The sequence below is a fragment of the Medicago sativa genome, chromosome 4 (assembly GCF_051527215.1).
Source record: "Medicago sativa cultivar Bolivia chromosome 4, Bolivia_mono, whole genome shotgun sequence".
NCBI lineage: Eukaryota > Viridiplantae > Streptophyta > Magnoliopsida > Fabales > Fabaceae > Medicago > Medicago sativa.
This window is the reverse complement of record NC_140752.1, coordinates 9,674,455-9,699,813: the sequence shown is the minus strand read 5'-3', so window position 1 is coordinate 9,699,813 and position 25,359 is coordinate 9,674,455. Positions and strand designations below refer to the sequence as shown.

The 25,359-nt window shown below is 35.9% G+C and overlaps 1 long non-coding RNA gene across 1 annotated transcript; it reads right to left on the bottom strand.

The window, feature by feature from the left end:
- Positions 1-23,631: 23,631 nt before the first annotated feature.
- LOC146926127 (uncharacterized) lies at positions 23,632-24,403 on the bottom strand. Its single transcript, XR_015034033.1, has 2 exons — positions 24,263-24,403; positions 23,632-24,119 (listed from the first exon to the last, which is right to left on the bottom strand). It is a non-coding gene; the product is annotated as an uncharacterized LOC146926127 (long non-coding RNA).
- Between the last annotated feature and the right edge of the window lie 956 nt (positions 24,404-25,359).

The window sequence follows — 25,359 nt, the reverse complement described above, 5'->3', positions numbered from 1 at the left end:
TTTGTGCGCCGTGTATGTTTTACATATATAAGTTGAAATATATATTTTTATTAACAACTCTCATAATGTAAATGTTTATCTACTCTAAAGAAGTTTCTATTAATTAGTAAAAAATAAGTATAAGTCCACGTAAACATGATTTAGTTGGCAGAGACATTGCAATATGTAAGCTAAGAGATTTGAATCGTGAAATTTTCACTTATTCACTTTTAAAGATGAATTTCTAATATTAGACTACTTGACAAAAAAATAAGTAGAAATTCGAAAGTAAAAAAAATAGTATCACTTGACAGATAGATTTATTCATCTTGTTTTGACACGTCAAATCTCTACGATAACTACAAATTAAAGAGTTTTATCATCAATAAAAATTATCAAGACAAGACTGAAACAAAATAGACAACGGAATTCTTAAAAATAATTTAATCATATTGCATTGTAAAGATTGCTATTTATTTACTAAAAACATCAATTAGTGATGAATTTGACTCCGATTCAAAAAAAGTGACGAATTTGACTATTTGAAACTTCTTAGTTTGTTAGTATTTGTTGGAGGTGCCAATCATACTCGAGACCACTCTTACTACTCTACTCCTTAACTTCCACCACAACTATCAAGTCAGTCTTATAACTCTTGCTTTAATTTATATTTTATATAGTGTATTTTTATATTAATTATGTAATAGTATATAATATTTAAAATTATATTCCCTTAAAAAAAATATTTACATTTTTTTTCCTTCATATTTAGCCAACTCATAAAATTTACACTAGTTTTGCATTGTCACTGTTCAGACTTGCAATTCTTCCCGAACATTGTGTGTTTCTCCTAATCAAATGATTCTATAAGTAAAAACATATGCATATTGCATATATGTTGGCCTTAGATGTTTGAAACATTGTTTATCTTTATGATCAGTAGTAACTTGACAACCAAGCCATGACCCATGTGAGAACGTGGTATTACAGTCACTAGGAATCTTTTAAAAGAAAAACATATCATACAAATTTGAACCTGAGATTAAAAGGGTGTTTTAATATTGCTTTAAAAAAATACTAAATGATACCAATTTAAATTGCTGACATCAAAAGGAATTTTTAATGTCGTTGGATTATCCAATCTTGTTGCCTTTTCTTTTCTTGGTCCTATGTAGTTCAAAGTATGTGCTTTGCTGAGGTGGTGCTGAGGAAATTAAAAAATGGAAAAGGAAAAAATGGTTCATGCAATCACTATATAAATAGCCTTTGATCTTAGTTTTAGTGCATGCACTCCAAACACCTATCTTGATTCCTTAAACCATTTTATGCCCCCTATGTCCTCTACTCCATACACCATGGATTTTGAAAATTGTGACTGTCTAGGCTCAAGAAACAATAGCATTTGGTCAAGTTATGAGAGAATTGGCAACGACCCAGTCGTATTTGTCAATGAATTTATGGCTAGAATGAAGATGGCAAGCTTAAAAAAATTGTGGAAGAAGATCAAGAAAGAAAAAAAGAGTAGAATTTTTAGATCGTCTTCACCTGTGTTTCTATATCTCAGCTCTTGCTCACATAATTTCGATGATGGTTCTTATTCCACTGATCCAGATAATTTTTCAAGGTCATTCTCAGCTCGATTTGCATCACCACCCTCCAATATTTTTGAGACGAATATGGAAATGATGGATGATGAAGAAATATTAGAGATAAACGGCGAGAGCTAGCTAGCAACATGTTTAATTTTGAGTTCCTAATTTCACTCAAAATTTCTATTTCTTTTATTGTCTTTTTCCATGTAAATTATTATTTATAGTTGTACAAAGGTATATCTTGTAAATCTATTTTAACTATTAGGTTTTGTAATTTATCTTGTAAATCTATTTTAACTATTAGGCTTTGTAAAAGTGGTATTCAATATGACGATTTTATCATTTTTCTTTCGTCTTATAGGTTTTTTTAGTTTTTCATCTAATTGACCATATATATGGAAGTCCAACCTGTAACACCCCGTTTTCCCAACGTAAAAATTTTCATAACAATTATCAGAGTTTTTCATCACAAAACAGAATGTCATATTTCTTAAAAATCATAAATGGAATAAATTAATATTTATCCTACGAAATTCAATCAACAATTAATTAATACTTTGCAGCGGAATTATTCATCAACTAAAATAGTCTTTGGCACAAGGGCCTCAACATAAAATCTCAAAGCAACTTAGTTCGATAACAATTCATGAAAACTTCTTAAATAATACGTAAGGAACAGAAAGCAATAACAAATTCCCATCTTGTTACGTATCAGAGCACCTAAGACACACTTGTGAGGAGTCCACTCACGACCGCAACTAATCTTGGTTACCTGCAAGTTACCCATACGAAGAGCAACATTTTCAAGCAGAAGGGGTGAGATTTCACAAGCAACAATATTAAGCATATAACTCATCAATTACATTTAACAACATAAACTTCATATAATTTGTTTTATCTTGGTTTTCGGGTGTCAAACATTGATTACGTTTGAACCTTTTTAACCGGTGATATCTTATTTTTTCTTGGGAAGGGAAAAAGTAAGCAAAACCCTTGAGAATCGAGGTCCGGGAGTTGTTTTCGCTACGGGAAGGTGTTAGGCACCCATAACGACTATAGTATCCTATAGGAACCGTCTTTATTTTCTACGCACGCGCTTTATTTTTAAATGCTATTTGGAAAATGATATTTACACCTAAGAGTTTACTAAGTCAAGAATTGGAGGGAGAAGAATGTGTTTGAATTTTGTTTTATTTGAATTGAAGGAATTTTGTCCTTGCCTACGTACCCGTTTAAGGGATCAAATCCACCGTAGTTCTCTTCCAAAAAAGTTTTTGTTTTTGTTGGTTGATTTTAAGTTTGAAAATGGGATTTTGAAGAATAAGAGAGAGAGGCCTCAAGGGCATAAGATTGTGAAAAAGGTGGGGTTTGATTAGTTATTTTGAGAAAGGAAGTCGAAGTATGATTAAAGTTCATTAAGTTTTGATTAAGAAAATAAAGAGAAAATGCAAAGGAGTTTTGACTACTATATTTTTGGAAAAGGTTTTCAAGTGATGTTGTTCAAGTTTTTTTGGAAAATTGATTTTTCTAAGTGTAAATCCTAAGCATTCATCTAAACATACAATCCTAAACATACATCTAAACATGCATATCCTAGCCATACTTCTAAAGTGAGGTGTGTGCATGTGTCGGTGCTTGTGTCGGTGTACATCATTAGAGTCCATTGTCCTTATTACATCATTGGCCTAGATACATTCTATGGTCTTGCAAGAATTTAAATTGCATGAAAGTAAAGTACAAGAATTCCTAAATGTTACATTCTAAGTATTGGCATGACAATTTAAAGTGTAAGGAATGAAATGGAAATGCAAGATAAGATGCTTATGAAACATGAAACAAAAGGGTTAGTAGTATAAGATGTAAAACGAAATGGAAACAAGCAAAAGAGCATAGTAAAGTAGCTAGGATTTAACAAGGAAATAGGCAAAAACCTAACCAAAACATGATGAAATTGTACTTGAAAACTACTAAAATTCTAAGGCAAAACCAAGGCCTATAATCCTCACATTAATGGTAAAATTCCAAAGGTTATAAATCCATCATGATGTGAGAAATTAAGGGACATTAGCATGCAATATAATCATAGTATTTTCAAGCCTATTTGCACTTTATTTGACACGAGAAACACACATTAGCCACAAAGTACAAAATCCATGATAAGAAACCAAATCAAACAGCAAGTATACACAAAATCAAGAGGCTAATTTACTCAAAAAAATGCATATTCAAAGTCACTATTATGTGCTAAATTCAAGAACCAAAATCACTTCAAAATTGCACAAAGTTTTATAAGAAAAAGTGAGCCAAAAGCACAAGAAAGTTGCACATAATCTTGAAGTGAATTTCAACATGAAATCACATCCCAAAAGATGGGTTTTAAAATGCTAAAGTTACTACTAAATATTCACAAAAGTTTAAAAAGCCTTTACAACAAAATTTTAACAAGAATCAAGATATTGAACTAACAAGGACACAAAATATTTTTCACACTCTTTCAATCAAAATTCAACTGGAGAATAGCATCAAGGTTCATCAATAATCACAAGAAAAACATAAGAAATTTTTGTGGAATTTTTTAAAGAGTTTTTGAGTGCACAGAGGTGTAAAAATCAGTTTGCGGTGTGGAAATAGCACAAAATCCACTAAAACGAAAATTGCAAGCAGTCAAGGCCCAAGTCCAGTCCAAACTACAAAACGGGTAGGGTTAAAGAGTTGGAGCGGGTATGGAGCAAGGATTATGCATGGGTCATGGATTGGTATAAAACTTGGTTCTGCAAACAACAACACCATCTTCCCCAACTCTTTCTCTTTCACGGATTAGCAAGCTCAAACCCTTTCTCATTGAACCATCTTCTTTTTTTAACACAAAAACAACAAACTAAATGATTCTGGATCTAGAACACAGTGAAACGAAATTGAGTCCATCCTTTTTTTTTTAAAAAAGAGCATGAAGGAAAATCGGATACTCTTGGTTTAAACGAAATGCAAACAAACACAGTGAAGATTTACTACAAATTGTTCAAGTGATTACCTCGAGTCCGATTCGGAGGAAGCCTTGGTTTGTGAGGGAAACTTCGATCTAACCGTCCTCGCTTCTAAGCCATTCGAATTGCCGCTGCTGCGTTTGCACTTGTACTGAAGCGTGAACCGACTGATGTGTTGTTATCGCGACGTTGAAGCTCCGTTTCTTCTCAAACAGGTTCCGCTATATTCTCTTGCACTCGACTTTCTTCGTTCGGATCTACTTCAGTTCCTCTTCCCCGTTTCGGTGCCGGCTTGCAATGGCTTCCTCACTGCCATGAATGTGTGTCGTGGGTTTAGATTCCGATTCACTTCCGTTTGATGACTTTGTTGCAGGTTGCAACCGAATTCACTTTGGTTGTGGTGGATAGGTTCGCAATTGCGTGATGTGGTGATTTCGATTGAAGGTTCAGTGATAGTGATGTGTCGAGGTTTATGATTTGTGAGGATTTGCGATTCGAATTTGAGATGGATGGTGATGATTGTTGTTAATTTGTGGAAAGAAACGAAAAATTGGGAGGTTGTTATGGTGGTTGTGGAGGTTGTTAGGGTGGTTGTAGAGGTTGAAGGTGGTTGTGGAGGTTGTTGAAGCTTTTGGCTATGGTGGAAGTTAGTTAGAGGAGAGAGAAAGTTGTTAGAAGAGAAGGAAAATTGAGAGAAAATAATTTTGTGATTTTTGTGGATTTGTGAGAAAAATGATTGAATAATTAGTTGTGAACCTTGACCATGACTTTGACCTATTTATAGAATGCCAAGTGAGATGTTTGCCCAATGATGCGATGCCATGTGTACTTGACTTGTAACAAACTTTGACTTTGACTTTAACAAACTTAAAAAGGGATTAAAATGCAAATAACAAAAGTACAAGGACCAAAATGAAAATTAAAACTAAAATTGAATTGAAAAAGTAAATTGAAGATTAACGTAAAGCGAGACGATTAAAAGCAACAAAGCAGATTAAAACGAATCAGAAATTTTATGTGAAATGACCAAAATGCCCCCAGAGACTAAAACGACTCAAAATGACTTAGATGCAATTTTAAAATGGATTTTTAACAGGACATTAAAGCAAGAGTTTATACAAACAGATTTAAAAGACTCAGAGACAACTTTTAGAATTCAAACAGAGTTTTAACACATGAAAAGACTAAAATGCCCCTAGGGGCTAAACTGACTTAAAATGACTTCAAATACAATCTTTGAAATGGATTTTGACATAGAATTGAAATGGAGACTTATTCAAACTATTTGAAAGGACTCAAACAAATTTTTAAAAGACTGAAAGAAATTTTAACATAGGAAATGACTAAAATACCCTTTTGTGTGAATTTTGCAAGTAATATTGAAATAGGAAGCAGAGAAAGATGCAATTGATCAGAGACATATCAAATGACTTGAAATGCAAGAAAAGAAAGCATTGAGTTAGTATTTTTAGGTCCAAAATTAGGGTATAACAGCTTCCCAAGAGACGAAGTCTTTGATTTGACGGGACGAAGATACTTAAATATTAACATTTGCACTGTTTTTGGACATAAAAATACGCTCTCGGATTTTCAAAAACATGAATGCCATGCAACATTTTGATTATGAATGCAAGACAAACAACTGGAGCCTACAGAGCATGTCATATCACTGGGGATCCAGGTGGACATTGACAGGGTAGACAAACCAGGGGATAAAAAATAAGGTACAAGCTGTTCTTTGGATCGAACTAGCCACTTGACCAAGGAATACAAAACAAGAGATAGGTGCAAGCTGTTCTTGGGATCGAACTTGGCACTTGACCGGAAACATAGACATGTAGGCAGATACAAGCTGTTCTTTGGATCGAACTTGACACTTGATTGAAGATATAAACAGATAGACAGGTACAAACTGTTCTTTGGATCGAACCGGCTGTTTGGCTGGAGATATAGACAAAAGGGTAGATACAAACTGTTCTTTGGATCGAACTCGCCGTTGGATCATCACCACATCATGTAGGTAAGTGCAAACTGTTCTTTGGATTGAACTTGTCGTTTGACTGATAACAAAGCGTAAGCTGGGTACAAACTGTTCTTTGGATCGAACTTGTCGTTTGTCCGGAAGTATAGGTATATAAGCAGGTACAATTTGTTCTTTGGATCGAACTAGTCACTTGACCAATAACAAGATACAAATTGGAAATTTGATTTGGAAAGATGCAAATTGAGAGTAAGTTGATATTGACTTGATTTGAAGATAGACATGACCATTTTGTTGGCCCAAAAGCAAATTGAGAGTGGATTGAATTGAAAGTTTGAGGTTGAAAGAGAGATTGAAAGTTGAGATTGATCATAGATATAGACATTGAATTGAGAGTTGAAATTGAATTGGATTGGAGATTGAAATTGAGTTGAAAGTTGAAATTGAATTGAATTTGACAGTTGAAATTGGATTGAAAGTTGAAATTGAATTGAATTTGACAGTTGGAATTGAAATTGTGATTGGATTGAAATTGGAGATTGAAATGGAGTTTGACAGTTGAAATTTGGATTGAATTGAAATTGAGATTGAATCGAAATTGGAATTTGAGTTGAGTTGGAATTTGAAATTGGGTTGAATTGAAAATGGAAATTGAATTGAATTGAAGGTGGAAACTGCTTTAGATTGAAAGTTGAAATCGGAAATGCAACATGTATGTATGGTATAACAAGATTATTGAATGTATGAGCACATAAAATGCATGATTATGCATGTATGAATGCTTGAAATGCATGATTGGTTTGTAATTTGACAAAGGTGTTTCACAGAGGCAGATGAAACATTGGAAGATTGGGCACGTAATGGCTCGTGCTGCAACATATTCACATAGAAATCCTCTTTGGAGAGACCGTCGTTGAGAGACGTATCAAAAACCATGGCTGAGGGCAATATGAACTTGTAGAGGAAGGAACCTTGGAAGATTCTTGGATACAGGTCGCCGTTGTTAGGCGTGTCAGTGCTGGGTAAACGTTGGATGTTCGCATCTGTGGTCAATGCTTTTTCAATATTTCATTCTTTCATTTTTCAATCCTATTTTTGCCTGAACCGCCCTTTCGGGTTTTCGATTCACCGGGGAGTAAAATTCTTTTCATTGCCCCATTTTTGCCTGAATTGCCTTCATAGGTTGTCAATCAGCGGGGTGCTCATTTTTGCCTAAGCCACCCTTTCGGGTTTTCAACTTAGCGAGCTTTTTATTTGCATTTTAAAAAAAAATTATTTCATTTTCATTCTGTTTTTTTTCATTCTTGCCATTAACCACAGATCATCCTGGGGAGTAACCTGCTTGTAACATGTATTGAAATAGACATTTACATTCATTCATTCATGCATGTTTCATTGAAATGTACCCTATTGCTCAGGTTTGCTTTCAAAATAGACAGGAAAAAAAGTTTTTCAGTTTTCAAAAATGTTTGTTTCAGACATTGACATTATCAAAATGGAAAGAAAATATTTTGTATATAGCATTGAAGGTAGAAAGAAAAATAGAGTTTCAAACAAAAACACAGGCTCAAGTTGATGTAGAAGAGTGAGAGTCAACCACAGGCATGACTTCACGGATTTACAAAGCTTGGAAAACGGTAATTTTATTGGTTGGTGATACATTGAACACGATGACCGCTATATTTCATAGAAATTTTGAATTCACCAGTACAGAAGCTTCTGATGAAGATGATCATTGACAGTTGCAGATGTCCCAAGGGGTGATGGAGATTTGCCAGATATAGTTACTTGTCTTTTATTGACCTCATTTTTGCATGAACCGCCCTTTCGGGTTTTCGGCTCATCGAGGCGCTCATTCTTGCCTGAGTTGCGTACAATCTCAGCGAGCTTTTTCATATTCATTTTTTTTGTGTCCCTAACTTTTGCCTGGATCGCCCTTTCGGGTTTTCGATCCACCGAGAAGCGCATTTTTGCCTAGGCCGCCCTTTCGGGTTTTCGACCTACCACGCTGTTCTTTTCTTTCTAGACAAAGTATTTCTTGACTATATCGGCATTAACAGGATTTGGGAGTTCAACACCATCCATGTGTTTAAGAATCAAAGCACCACCAGAGAAAGCCTACTTGACAACATAAGGACCTTCATAGTTAGGTGTCCACTTGCCCCTTGGGTCGGGTTGCTGACTTATCCTTCTTTTCAATACAAGTTCGCCTTCCTTGAATTCTCGAGGTCGGACTTTCTTGTCAAAAGCATTCTTCATTCGTACTTGGTACAACTGTCCATGAGCCATAGCATCCGTACGTTTCTCTTCAATCAAATTCAACTGGTCATACCGACTTTGACACCATTCAACCTCAGTTAATTTTGCTTCCATGACCACTCGAAGAGATGGAATCTCCACTTCTAGAGGGAGAACTGCTTCCATGCCATATACCAAAGAGAAATGGGTTGCCCCGTTTGAACTGCGCACTATAGTACGGTAACCATGCAAGGCAAAAGGTAGCATTTCATGCCAGTCTTTGTAAGTAGTGACCATCTTCTGAACAATCCTCTTGATGTTCTTGTTAGCGGCCTCGACTGCACCATTCATCTGAGGTCTATAAGGAGAAGAGTTGTGATGTTCAATTTTGAATTCTTCACATAAAGCTTGCATCATACTATTGTTCAGATTGGAACCATTGTCAGTGATGATCTTGTTGGGAACACCATATCGACAGATGATGTTATTCTTAATAAACTTGACAACCACTTGCTTGGTCACGTTTGCATAGGAAGCAGCTTCAACCCACTTGGTGAAATAGTCAATTGCCACTAGAATGAAACGATGTCCATTGGAAGCCTTCAGTTCAATTCTTCCGATCATGTCAATGCCCCACATAGAGAAAGGCCATGGGGAAGAGATAACATTGAGGGCATGTGGAGGTACATGAATCTTGTCAGCATAGATTTGACACTTGTGGCATCTCTTAGCATGTTTGTGGCAATCACGCTCCATAGTTATCCAGTAATAGCCGGCTCTTAGCAGTTTCCTTGACATAGTGTGGCCTGTAGCATGGGTCCCAAAGGTACCGTCATGTACATCATGCATCAATTTCTCAGCTTCTTGCTCGTCAACACATCTCAACAAGACCATGTCATAGTTCCTCTTGTATAGGATTTCTCCGTCCAGAAGGAATTTACTAGCCCATCGTCTCAAAGTCTTTTTATTCCTATTGGAAGCACCAGGTGGATATTCACGATTCTGCAAGAATTGTTTGATGTTGAAATACCAAGGCTTTCCATTATTCACACCTTCATCAGCTTGATCTGGTACATTTTCAATAGTAAATACATGAGCGGGTCTATCAAGACGCTGTACTTTGATTACAGGCACATCATTCCAGTGATTGACACGAAACATGGAAGACAAAGTAGCAAGAGCATCAGCCATCTGGTTTTCATCCCGAGGGATGTGGTGCAGCTCAACCTTGGTAAAGTATGTTAACAGACGTCTTGCATAGTCGCGGTATGGGATCAGCTTCTCATGATGAGTCTCCCATTCACCTTTTATCTGATTAATAACAAGTGCGGAATCTCCATAGATGTCAAGGTGTTTAATTCTCAGATCAATGGTTTCTTCAATGCCCAAGATGCATGCTTCATATTCAGCTATGTTATTCGTGCATTCAAAGGTTATTCGAGCGGTGAAAGGAATGTGGTGCCCCTGCGGAGTTACAATGATGGCCCCAATCCCTTTACCATAAGCATTAACAGCACCATCAAACACCAATCCCCACTTGCTATTGGGATATGGCCCTTCATTGATCAATGGCTCCTCACAGTCCTTCGCTTTCAGATACATAATCTCTTCATCAGGGAAATCAAACTTAATTGGCTGGTAATCATCAAGAGGTTGACAAGCAAGATGCTCAGCAAGGATGCTTCCTTTGATTGCTTTCTGAGCTTTGTACACAATATCATATTCAGACAACAACATTTGCCAATGTGCAATCTTTCTAGTAACAGCAGGCTTCTCAAAGATGTACTTGATTGGATCCATTCGGGATATCAACCAAGTTGTATGATTCACCATATAATGACGCAGGCGTTTGGCAGCCCAGGCTAAAGCACAACAAGTCTTTTCAAGCATTGTATATCGAGTCTCGCAGTCGGTGAATTTCTTGCTCAGATAGTAGATAGCATGTTCTTTCTTACCAGTCTCATCCTGTTGACCGAGAACACAACCCACGGAATCATATAACACTGACAGATACATAATCAAAGGTCTTCATTCCACTGGAGGGACAAGGATAGGTGGTTCTAACAGGTATTATTTAATGCTATCAAAAGCTTCCTGACATTCATCATTCCATACAACAGGCTGATTCTTTCTGAGCAATTTGAAAATTGGTCCGCAGGTAGTAGTCATGTGAGATATAAATCTTGAAATGTAATTCAGACGTCCGAGGAAACCTCTGACTTGCTTTTCAGTTTGAGAGGCCTGCATTTCTCTGATGGCTCGGACTTTGTCAGGATCAACCTCAATGCCTCTTTGGCTGACAATGAAGCCTAGCAACTTTCCAGATCTTACACCGAATGTACACTTGTTAGGATTCAAACGCAGCTTGTACTTTCTCAATCTTTCAAACATCTTTTTCAAATACACAACATGCTGCTCCTCATCACTTGACTTCACAATCATATCATCAACATATACTTCAATCTCCTTGTGAATCATATCATGAAACAGAGTTGTCATACCCCTTTGATAGGTAGCACCAGCATTTATCAAGCCAAACGGCATCACTTTATAACAGAACGTTCCCCATGGGGTAATGAAGGACGTCTTTTCTCTATCTTCAGGAGACATCCGTATCTGGTTATAGCCAGAGAAACCATCCATAAAGGAGAACACTTTGGATTGAGCAGTACTGTCAACAAGTACATCAATATGAGGCAATGGGAAGTTATCTTTCGGACTGGCTTTATTCAAATCTCTGTAATCAACACACATTCGAACTTTCCCATCTTTCTTTGGTACTGGTACGATATTGGCAATCCACTCAGGGTATTCAGCTGTCATGAGGAAACCCGCATCAATTTGCTTCTGCACTTCAGCCTTGATCTTAAGAGCCATGTCTGGACGAGACCTTCTCAATTTCTGTTTGACAGGAGGACATTCAGGTCTTGTCGGTATCCGATGTTCCACAATCTTGGGATCTAAACCCGGCATATCTTCATAGGACCACGCAAAGACATCTGGATAATCATGGAGAAGCTGAGTGATCTTCTTTTTCACTTCTGGCTCAAGTGCAGCACCAATCTTGATCTCTCGCTTGTTTTCTTCAGTACCCAGGTTGATAAGCTCAATCTCTTCCTGGTGAGGCTGAATGGCTCTTCTTTCTTGTTCGAGCAGTCGAGTGATCTCATACGGTATCTCTTCATTATCTTCCTCATCTTCAGTTTCATATACAGGGAATTCAAAATTTGGAGGAACCATAGGGTCACTGTGTTCAACGGGTTTATTGTGGTTCAATCTGCATAATATGATTGGGATGATTTTAGAAAAATGTTTTTCTTGCAGATTTTTGAAATTAATAAGAAAATACAGATGTTTTGGTTTTTTCTGGCATTACCATTGTTTCCAAGAAAAAGGCACTAAAAAGTAAAAAACAAAGAGTCGCGAGAAAGACGACAGCTTTTTTATTGATAACGGCAATGCCGAAACAAACATGCCCTTACAATGATATCACTTTCGCCTTGGGCAGAGCGAAAGGATTGTTATTTTGAAAACAAAGAAAAACATGAGCAACAAGACACATTACATGGAAGCATGCATGACTAAAGGAACATCAATGGCCTCCCAATTTCTCACAGTGCCTCCTGGTACAACAAATGTAGGCACATAACTACTCTCAGCAGCATTTTCGGCAATAGCATTGATGAACCCAGCACTGTAGAAAGTTCCAGTTGAAACGCTTGAGGTCGGGGAGAATCCAAGGCCCTCTTTGCGCTTGTTTTCCAGAATCTGAATCACTTTGCCCCAGCCGGCAGCTTGTCCTTCTTGAACAGCTTTCTGGGCATCTTTCAATGAAGCCATAGCAGTACTAGCTCTCCGGGGTTCTGCCCCTTCAACAGTCAAGCCTTGAAATGACGTCCCTTCAGTGGACCCTGCTTCAACACAAGAGAAAGATGACACTTGGCTAACCAGATATGCTTCTTCACCATGTACAGTGACAATCTTACCGTTCCTCATGAACTTGAGTTTCTGATGCAAGGTAGAAGTTACTGCCCCAGCGTCGTGAATCCACGGTCTTCCGAGGAGACAACTGTAAGAGGCATTGATGTCCATAACCTGGAAAGTGATCTGAAATGTCTCAGGACCAATGGTAATTGGCAAGTCTACCTCTCCAAGAACATCCTTGCGAGATCCGTCGAAAGCTTTAACCAAATAGCTGCTTCCCCTCAGAGAAATTCCATGATGACTCAACTGCCTTAGTGTAGACTCCGGCATTATATTTAAAGACGATCCAGTGTCCACCAACACATTGGATATCATGTCAGACTCACAGTGTACTGAGATATGCAAAGCTAAGTTGTGGTGTTTCCCTGCTTCGGGGAGTTCATCATCGCCAAACCCCAAGTTGTTGCAAGCGGTAATGTTACCCACTATTCCATCAAACTGATCCACAGAGACTTCATGATCAACATAGGCCTGTTCCAGCACTTTCATTAACACTTTCCTGTGAGCTTCTGAGCTCAAGAGCAGAGACAAGATGGATATCTTTGACGGAGTTTGCAGCAGCTGGTCAACAATCTTATAATCGCTCTTTTTAATAAGCCTCAAAATCTCGTCCAGATTAGACTCTTCAATGGGCTGGCCCGAGGGGCTGGCATTCTCTTCCTCAAGGTTAGCCATCTTTCTTCTCTTGTACCATCTTGTCTGCTAAACTCTATCTGGTTGGTGAATCTTGCGAGCACGAACCACTTTTCAGACTGCGGCAGAAGGACCAGGAGACAATGAGCACGGGAAGCCATTTGTGACCGATGAATGATGCATATGATGCATGATATGCAAATGCAAAAAGACTCTCTTTTTTTTTGTCAGAAGACTTGTCAAAGTGGTTGTGAACATCACGGAGAAACATGGTTTTATTTGAAGATCTTGAGCAAAACTAGAAGTTTAGTTGAGATGGTATCACTTGGTGTTCACATCCGTGATGTTCAAAAGATGACTCGTCTAAGTCCTCCGATAAATGCATGGAAAAAAGTTTATGCATGTATGCATGTATGCATGATCACATTCAAGTACGGAGAAAACATGGTGGGTTGAGATTCAAAGTCAAGGAGTCATGGGTGGACACGGTGTCCGGTGGATCTAAGGCTTTAGGATAATAGTAACCGGGTTCTAAAAGGTTCCCAAGTTGCAACCTCTCCGACGTATATCACGGTGTCACAAGACAACACTCGCTCCATGATTATACATAAGAAGGTCTAGCTTGAGTGTAGTATCGCGTGACGACTAAAACTCGAGACAACACTCGGTTTAGCCTCCGCACTACATCCTAGAAAATGGCCATGGATGGGTTTGGTTATCTACGGTTCATAGCGTCATAGAACAATTAGAAGTAAAGTGCCTAAACGCGACAACACGCGCCGACAACATCACCTCCAAAATGCCTAAGCTATGTGGGATTGACCGCATAATCCAAAACACGAGGCAACCCCCGGAATGAATTGTCGATTATATCCCTCCTAAATCCTAAGTTCACTCAGCCCGGGTGCAGGACTTTTGATATTCTCACCCCACACGTTTGCAAGAATTTAAACATTCATTCACATAGGAAAGCAAGTAGAAGAAACAAGTAAAAAGAGCGCAAGCGTGGAAATAAAGACTAGGCGTAACTCTCGAATCTCCCCAGTGAAGTCGCCAGCTGTTTTATCTTGGTTTTCGGGTGTCAAACATTGATTACGTTTGAACCTTTTTAACCGGTGATATCTTATTTTTTCTTGGGAAGGGAAAAAGTAAGCAAAACCCTTGAGAATCAAGGTCCGGGAGTTGTTTTCGCTACGGAAAGGTGTTAGGCACCCATAACGACTATAGTATCCTATAGGAACCGTCTTTATTTTCTACGCGCGCGCTTTATTTTTAAATGCTATTTGGAAAATGATATTTACACCTAAGAGTTTACTAAGTCAAGAACTGGAGGGAGAAGAATGTGTTTGAATTTTGTTTTATTTGAATTGAAGGAATTTTGTCCTTGCCTACGTACCCGTTTAAGGGATCAAATCCACCGTAGTTCTCTTCCAAAAAAGTTTTTGTTTTTGTTGGTTGATTTTAAATTTGAAAATTGGATTTTGAAGAATAAGAGAGAGAGGCCTCAAGGGCATAAGATTGTGAAAAAGGTGGGGTTTGATTAGTTATTTTGAGAAAGGAAGTCGAAGTATGATTAAAGTTCATTAAGTTTTGATTAAGAAAATAAAGAGAAAATTCAAAGGAGTTTTGACTCCTATATTTTTGGAAAAGGTTTTCAAGTGATGTTGTTCAAGTTTTTTTGGAAAATTGATTTTTCTAAGTGTAAATCCTAAGCATTCATCTAAACATACAATCCTAAACATACATCTAAACATGCATATCCTAGCCATACTTCTAAAGTGAGGTGTGTGCATGTGTCGGTGCTTGTGTCGGTGTACATCATTAGAGTCCATTGTCCTTATTACATCATTGGCCTAGATACATTCTATGGTCTTGCAAGAATTTAAATTGCATGAAAGTAAAGTACAAGAATTCCTAAATGTTACATTCTAAGTATTGGCATGACAATTTAAAGTGTAAGGAATGAAATGGAAATGCAAGATAAGATGCTTATGAAACATGAAACAAAAGGGTTAGTAGTATAAGATGTAAAACGAAATGGAAACAAGCAAAAGAGCATAGTAAAGTGGCTAGGATTTAACAAGGAAATAGGCAAAAACCTAACCAAAACATGATGAAATTGTACTTGAAAACTACTAAAATTCTAAGGCAAAACCAAGGCCTATAATCCTCACATTAATGGTAAAATTCCAAAGGTTATAAATCCATCATGATGTGAGAAATTAAGGGACATTAGCATGCAATATAATCATAGTATTTTCAAGCCTATTTGCACTTTATTTGACACGAGAAACACACATTAGCCACAAAGTACAAAATCCATGATAAGAAACCAAATCAAACAGCAAGTATACACAAAATCAAGAGGCTAATTTACTCAAAAAAATGCATATTCAAAGTCACTATTATGTGCTAAATTCAAGAACCAAAATCACTTCAAAATTGCACAAAGTTTTATAAGAAAAAGTGAGCCAAAAGCACAAGAAAGTTGCACATAATCTTGAAGTGAATTTCAACATGAAATCACATCCCAAAAGATGGGTTTTAAAATGCTAAAGTTACTACTAAAGATTCACAAAAGTTTAAAAAGCCTTTACAACAAAATTTTAACAAGAATCAAGATATTGAACTAACAAGGACACAAAATATTTTTCACACTCTTTCAATCAAAATTCAACTGGAGAATAGCATCAAGATTCATCAATAATCACAAGAAAAACATTAGAAATTTTTGTGGAATTTTTTAAAGAGTTTTTGAGTGCACAGAGGTGTAAAAATCAGTTTGTGGTGTGGAAATAGCACAAAATCCACTAAAACGAAAATTGCAAGCAGTCAAGGCCCAAGTCCAGTCCAAGTGAGATAAATGATTGAATAATTAGTTGTGAACCTTGACCATGACTTTGACCTATTTATAGAATGCCAAGTGAGATGTTTGCCCAATGATGCGATGTCATGTGTACTTGACTTGTAACAAACTTTGACTTTGACTTTAACAAACTTAAAAAGGGATTAAAATGCAAATAACAAAAGTACAAGGACCAAAATGAAAATTAAAACTAAAATTGAATTGAAAAAGTAAATTGAAGATTAACGTAAAGCGAGACGATTAAAAGCAACAAAGCAGATTAAAACGAATCAGAAATTTTATGTGAAATGACCAAAATGCCCCCAGAGACTAAAACGACTCAAAATGACTTAGATGCAATTTTAAAATGGATTTTTAACAGGACATTAAAGCAAGAGTTTATACAAACAGATTTAAAAGACTCAGAGACAACTTTTAGAATCTAAACAGAGTTTTAACACATGAAAAGACTAAAATGCCCCTAGGGGCTAAACTGACTTAAAATGACTTCAAATACAATCTTTGAAATGGATTTTGACATAGAATTGAAATGGAGACTTATTCAAACTATTTGAAAGGACTCAAACAAATTTTTAAAAGACTGAAAGAAATTTTAACATAGGAAATGACTAAAATACCCTTTTGTGTGAATTTTGCAAGTAATATTGAAATAGGAAGCAGAGAAAGATGCAATTGATCAGAGACATATCAAATGACTTGAAATGCAAGAAAAGAAAGCATTGAGTTAGTATTTTTAGGTCCAAAATTAGGGTATAACATAATTCAACAATTATATTCAAATACATCGTTATCATCAATTCATCTTAGCAATGTATATCTAACACCTTAACTTCATTGATTAGGATCATTATTCATCATATGACAGTCTTAATCATCATCACATATCATCAATAACATCATCACATACAGTGGCGGATCTTGGAAAAAAACTTCGGGGGTGCCAAAATTTATGAAATATATATTAAACGCTTTCAAAAATTATGCAATATAGAAGGTTGGAGTAGTGGTACAAATACTTGATTGTTGTAAGTAGGATGCCGGTTCAAGTCACCCCAGGACCATTCTTTTTTAAATTAAATACGAAAAATTCGCTAAGTTTATTAAAAAGGGGGTGCCAGGGGGTCGAACTAGGGACATAAAAAATGGTTTGTGAGACCGCATAACCACTGCAACACGGCGCATTACTTGATCTATCATGCCTAATATAATATTTATATTAAAACTGGGGGGTGCAGTGGCACCTGGGGGTCTCAATAGAGATCCGCCCCTGATCACATATCATCATTAATAATCATAACATCATCACAAGGTAATTCGTTAAAACATCACAACTTAACAATTTGACTTGACAATGCATCTAGACTCGACTATGCAACTCTTAACGTCTTAAACCATCTCGAATCATCATGAAATGCAAATGCATGTGGTACCATTCTAGGGCATAAGCCTTCATCGTCGTTGAGCATAAATATACTCCTAGGGCATAAGCCCTCATCGTCGTTGAGCAAAATCTCCTAGGGCATGAGCCCTCGTCGTCGTTGAGCAAAAGCTCCAGGGCATGAGCCCTCATCTTTAAATGAGTATGCATGGACTCAACATCTTACGTCTTAGAAACTTCATGAACATCTTACAACTCTTTGACTTAGACCGACATTTTCATCTTAATAAAGATTAACAGCAACATATGCAACACATATTAATTTATTTCATATCAGCATCACAACATAACAGTATCAAATGGTAATAATAGCATCTTAAACATCACATCAACATAAGCATCATAATAACACATAATGCATATACGATTATATATATCATCAGTAACAACATTAAATCATATGATAACAACTTCAAAGATCATCATTAATATTATATTCAAACATCAACAATTCATCACATAACATCGTATTCAAACATCAACAATTCATCATATATCATCGTATTCAAGTATCAACAATTCATCATGCATCTTTGTAAGAACATAAATAATCATGCACAACATATTTTCATGTCAAACCAAGGCTACTGGAAAGATATCACAATTATCAACAACTTTCATGTTTACAACAAAGATCAATTCAAAACAGAAACATATGAACAAAACGCAAAAACATGAAACAGAGAATGCTGTCACTGTGCAATTTCGCTAAGACCTCCTTGTAGTATTTTCATCATAACTCAAAGACCAAACATCATTTTCACGTCAAACCTAAACCACTGGAAAGCTAACAAAATTATCTAAAACTTTCATGTTTACGCCTAAGACAAATTTTGTACCGATCAATACCAGTTTTTATTTTAAATTCGGAAAAGTTGTGCTGAAAGTCCATAAAAATTCACTGTGACCTACGAGCAGTAATTTGACCATAACTCAAGTTCTATAAATCCTGTTGAAGTCAAACCAACGGCATTAGAAAGCTAACATCCATACCTACAACTTTGTTGTTTACACCTAAAGCCAATTCAAAACTGAAATGTGTGAAAAAGATGAAAAAACATGAAACAGAGAATGTTGTCAGAGATAGCTCTCGGGAAAACTCAACTTTTCATCCCAAAATCCCAATTTTGAATCCCCTAAGCCCAAATTTGGTCACAAAGTTTGTTTAAACGTTTCTAAACATGAAAAGACACCCAAATCCATATAAAACTTGAACTAAAACACCCTTTCAACAAAAATCACTATTTGACCCATTTTTCATGAAAACCTTCAAGAACAACATAAATTCACTTCAAGCTCTATGATTATGATTACCCATGGATTATCTAAGGTCTGTACACAATTTCTACATCAATCTAACAACTTCTCATCATCTAATCATCAATTCTCTCTCAGAACCCTAATTCGTAAATTCTCACAAACTAATCCTAGAACATGTTAATTGCAAATTCAGAATTACAGACTTAATATTACCGAATGATAGTCTCACCCTTACCTTAGAATTATCGATTGGCAGCCCTTCTCTTGGTTCTTCTCTCCTCTTGTTCTCTTCTCTCTATACCTTCTTCTCTCCTCTTGTTCTCTTCTCTCTAAACCTTGTTTTCTCCAAATCCTTGTTTTTTTTTGCATATGTTCGTCTTTCAACCTAATATCTCCTCTATTTATAATACTAACTTCTCTTCTTAAATCTAATTAGGCCCAATAACTCTCTTCTTTCTATTTCAGCCCCCAAATCTAATTATTCTAATAATTATATTTCTCCACTAAATATATTCTTCCACTAAATATATTCTTCCACTAAATATATTCTCCCATTAAATATATACAATAGGGGCTACTAATAAATATATTTCTACACCAGATAACATATATATTTCCACACAAAATAACAAATATATTTCTACACCAAATAACATATATATTTCCACACAAAATAACAAATATATTTCTACACCAAATAACATATATATTTCCACACAAAATAACAAATATATTTATACACCAAATAACAAAATATCACTCATCAAAATAAGTCAACTAAATTATAAAAAGACATCTAATCTCAATAAAATAATAAATAATAAAAGTAGGGCGTTACACAACCTCGAATTTCAAGGTTGGTAAGGAACTGCAATATCAGAGAATATTACTTTTTCTTTTTTTGATAGCGGATGATTGATAGATCTTGTGCGAACATCGATCTATCAATATTTATAATCATGGGTGGATGTGTGTGTGTCTATATATATATATATATATATATATATATATATATATATATATATATAGAGAGAGAGAGAGAGAGAGAGAGAGAGAGAGAGGAGGTATTTATAATTTGCCCATATGTCACATGTCCCTCTCTTTTATTTTAGGGTTAAATAGGTTTTTGATACCTATAAATATAATCAATTTTGTTTTTAGTTCTCATAAAAAAGTGACATGTTTTGGTCCCTAAAAATATTTTCAGCACATACTTATCGTCCTTGAAAAATTAAAATTTGTTTAATTACGATTAAACTTTTAAATTTTTGAATTACTTTTTACATACTCATTTAGAACATTACACAAAGTTTCTCCACAAAAAGTTAGTTCAAAATATGATTTTAGATCTAAATTTTTATTGCTTTAATCTTGAAATGTTTGCGTTTAGAAAAATTCATATTTAATTTATTACATTTATAATGTTTTTAACATGTATGTAAAAAAATCATTCGAAATTAAAATTTATTAGTTTAAACATACTTAAAAAAAATTAATTTAACTAGACTAAAACTGCGTGCTAAAAATTTCTCTTGAGACCAAAATTTAACCCTTTATTTTATTTTATTTTTTAAAATGTAAAATAATTTCATTTGATAATATGAGAAAAGTATAATTATGACTTAATCTGCCACGTTGGAATATGCACAAATGGTACTTGATCCAACAAAAATAACACTAAAAAACTTAGGTAAGAAGGCAAAGAGTAGAGTTCGAGAACCACTTGTAATACGCAAAAGGGCCCCATTTTTCCCCAGTTAAGAGCCACCTCCATAAGGTGACCTTGATATCATCCGCTAAGTCACACACTGATGTAGTCTTTTCGGTGAAAATACACCCATTTTTAACTTCCCAAATTTTCCAAACAGTAGTATGCCATATTAACATTAGACCATTCTGATGCTTTAAGTTCAAAGAAGGAGTAGAAATAGTCAAAGAGAGAGGAAATGTTTCGAAGGAAGGTCACCCAAAATATTCCAATCCATTTGAAAATATGATACCATACCGAGATCGAGAAACTACACCGACAAAAAAATGATGCTCCACTTATAACACTCATGTACACCATACACAACCCTCCGAAACTCCATCAATAAGACATCCCCCTCATTAATAGATTCCTGCGGGTTGGAAGCCTTCCAAGGTAGTTATCAACAAAAAATTCGGATTCTCTACCTTCTTTTTTTACGTTAAATTCCCTACTTTTTATTTGTTGACTTCATCGTATTTTGAAGATAAATGTAACATCCCGCTCGTCATATAATGGGATATCACCAGGCAAAAGTCAAACGTGTCAGAGGACCAAGGTTCATGGGAAGCGGGTATGACGAAGAATATTTATCAAACGACACTAGTCAAGTGTGGGTTTAAGTATCGGTGTTAGGCCAGACGCGTTTAAGCTGCAAAGGTTATATAAGGCTGCAAGGGCCACTTTTCATTCATTTTCATTTTCCTTTCTCTCTCTAGGTTTTGAGAGAAAGAGTTCTCTCCTCCTTCTCTCTAACCCACGCCCTCCCCCTCTTCTCTTACTCATCCAAACTTCCTCCTAATAATGATCAAGCATGCATTATGGTGGCTTAGCAAGCAAGAAACAAATGGAGGAAAGGATTTAATATTAAAGCATGGTTTGGTTGAAAGGTTAGGATCTAGAAATAATCAAAAGCTAGGGTTTGAGCTTGGAGCTTGAAGGAATTACAAGAAACATGTTAAGGTGAGTTCTATAGATAGTTTCCTACCTTTGGGATGTGTAAATTCTTGTGAGAATATCTGGATTTATGTTAATTAGGGGTTTAGAACCCTAGTGTCCCTTTGGCCAATTCTTGTTGATTAGATGTTAAATTGCCATGAAATATGTTTATAAATGTTTATATAAGTTGTTGGATGTGTATGATGCATTACAGGATCATATTGGATGATGTTTGGGTCAAAAATACAAAATTTGCACTACAGACCCAAAGAAGCTCGCCATAAGCCTAAAACTCGCTTATAGCGAGTTTCCCCAGAACAGTAACACGCCATAAGCGAGTTGGTTCTGCCATCTCCCACTTTTCTATGGCTTGTTAGCCTATTAAGGGACCGTAGTGCTTCCCGAAGCCTTTCTTTCAAAGGTATACAACTATATAACCCCAAAACAACATCTAAGCAATGCACATAACATCAAATGATTCTTGAAATGAAAATCATGGTAATCTTAGCATGTACGGCAAGAGTGGCACAAGAGAGTTTAAGCCGAATTACTCGAGTAGCGATGAACTAAGAAAGGGAATGAATGTAGAGCCTCGACATAGCTTGTCAAGAACTAGAATGCTATGCATGATTCCTATGTATGTTAAGATGCGAAGTGATTTAGTGTATTCTCTTCGCATATGAGTTAGAACGACCATGCACGCATGTTAAGCCGTGAATGGATTAATTAATCTCTTCACATATGTAAGATGTATAAGTACGAACAAGTATATAGTTTACCTCTAGTCAGATCGATTAAGGATCCGAGGTAAATAAGAAAGCATGTATAGGTTTAATCTTTCAAGAATGATTAAGCAAGATTAAGTAAGCAAGTATTAAGACAAGATATCATATATGGTCAAGACCATTAAACAAGATGTAGGTGCCATGTCTCTTGTAATCCACATTAGGTTGGATTCAAGGGGTTCTCCAAGGGGAACGGGATAAGCTCCGCAAGGGGCCGCATGTCACTGAGTAGGTGTCGTGTCTTTCCGTTATCCACCCAAGGGGGGATACGAGAGGTTCTCCAAGGGGAACGGGATACGCTCCGCAAGGTAGGCCCGCACGTCACTGAGGGAGTCTGATGTGCCTTAGCTAGGTTTTCATCGGTCAAGTAAGGGATTAACTTCCGGGGTTAGTCCACCCGGGATTAATCCGTAAAATGAACTCAGATAATTATGTTTGTTCAACGCTAACCTAATGAATGAATATGACTTGTACGATATGATATGAATGTATGGTTATGAGATGACGTTAGATACGTACAAGTTTATAAAAGAGCAAGTAAAGAAGATTACGCCGATGACGATGTTAGGTTTCCCTAATCGTCCGGTTTAAGATCGTGTCATGATTATATTATGTTTAGGCCTCGATGCGTTTAACGTATCTTGGCATAGCGGTCTTAGGTTCCCCCTTAACCGCCATGACACGTATGATGTTAGTAAAGACCTATGACAAGTAAGATGAACCTACGACGGATCTAGTATGCACGACCGTCTAGGAAAGCATGACCACACACGTATAATCAACCGCCAGGTTGTATTGTAGACACGTGGTGACCGTAGGTTTCTCCCGAGGTTACCTATTGCCTAGGATTAGGTAGAACTCACTGAGACATTATGTCTCATCCCAATCCTTATTTGTTTCAGATAAGTTGGATTGCAAGCTAGTGACAGGATGGATATTTCAGCAGATGCTCGTTCGTACCCGCTGCAGGATGTTATGGATTTTTCAAGGATGTATTTACTATGTTTTAGACGAGATGTGTTGTATTGTTATAGTACGAACACTTATTGTTGTATAAATTATTCATTCGAAGTTTTATTGTTGTAAATTTTAATGTATCTAGTACTAAAGATAACGAACATGCTAAACTTTCTAGATACGTTTAGTATGTGCGTTACAATAAATTATATAGATGAGAGAGAAAATTGGTTAAAAAAGAGACATAGACAAAACTACGAAAATATAAAATTAAATGATGATCATGAATCCTAATTCTCACTAACACTGTCACTCCTACTAACAAATCCCGCTCCCCCTAACAAATTAACAAATACTAGCATTTATCTATAAAAAAAAAAAAAAAAAGACAAACAATGTGCTACAATTTCAAAAACGTAACTAAATTGGTTACGGATATTAGTAGTTTCTAAAACAAAAATCATATCATTAAGATTTGAATTGCCGACATCTAAAGCAATTTTCTTTTTCTTGGTCGACCTATCTATTCATAGTATGTGCTTTGTTGAGGTGGTAATGAGGAGTGTGAGAAGGAAAGTGGGCTCATGCCATCACTATATAAAGAGCATTTAGTCTTAGTCTAACTGCATCTACTCCAAACACATTGGCATCCTTAAACCATGATTCCTATGTGCTCTACTCCATATACCATGAACCTTGAAAATTGCAACTGTCTAGGCACCAGGAACGACAACATCTGGTCAAGGTATGAGAAAATTGGTCATGAGCCTATTGTATGTGTCAATGAATTTGTCACTAGAACTAAGATGACGAGGTTGAAAACATTGTGGAAAAAGATCAATAGACAAAAGAAGAGGAGAATTTTTAGATCATCTTCACCTGTGTTTCTATATGATCATTGCTCTTATTTACAAAACTTTGATGATGGTTCTATAGAACCTGATAATTTTTCAAGGTCATTCTCCGCTCGATTTGCAGCACCAGCCTCCAAGATTTTTGAAGAAAATATTGAAGTGATGGATGATGAAGATATATTAGAGATAGACGAAGAGAGCTAGCTAGCAACTAACATGATGTAATTTGAGTTCCTTAATTTGGACTCAATTTCTTTTCCTTTTCTTTTGCTTTGTGATTTATAGTTGTACAAAGGTTTTAGTTATCTTGTCTTGTAAATCTGTTTCAGCTATTAAATCTTGTACAAAGGTTTAAGTGATATTATATAAGATGATTTTATTTTTCATCTTTCTAATTATTCATGTTTTTTTCTTTCTAATTATTCATCTTTTTGACGTAGATGTTTTGACAATGGAATTTAATTTTACATTAACATAAAAAAAAAAAAAAAAAAAAAAAAAACATCATGTGATTGATGAAAAAATTCTAACATATCCAAAATTTATGGTATTGGACAACATTTTTGTTGTTCAAACTTAAAATAAATTTTACGTTTGTTTCTAATTGTAAATATGTGAGTTCCTTTGACTAATCAGCTAATCTTTTGATCATACATATCTTTAGCAATGGGCAACTTGCTTGTTGTTCAAGCTTCAAAGAAAACTCGTGTTTGTTTCCAATGGTAAAGATGTGGGGCCTTGTTAATCAACAAAACTTTTGATTCAGGAGTATAAACTTAACATTCACTCACTTAGCAATGCATCAAACCATCAAATAAGTTCATCAATTATTATTTAGGAAATAATAGAGCTATGCCTATAGTTATGGGTGCTACTGGTCTAAAGAGATGAATCAAAGTGATTGCTACTGGAGCTCCTCTAAGTGTTCAAATCGGAGGAGCAACCTTAGGTCAAATTTTCAACGTTTTCAGAGAATCTATTGATAATTTAGGTCATGTAAGTTGTAGATACTCAGCACAACATCTAGTTAGTGTTTTTATTTTTATTTTTTCTTTCTCAATAGGGCAAGGGAATAACTTAGTGATAGTGTGTCATTGCTTTGAGGTGGTGGAACATTGAAGT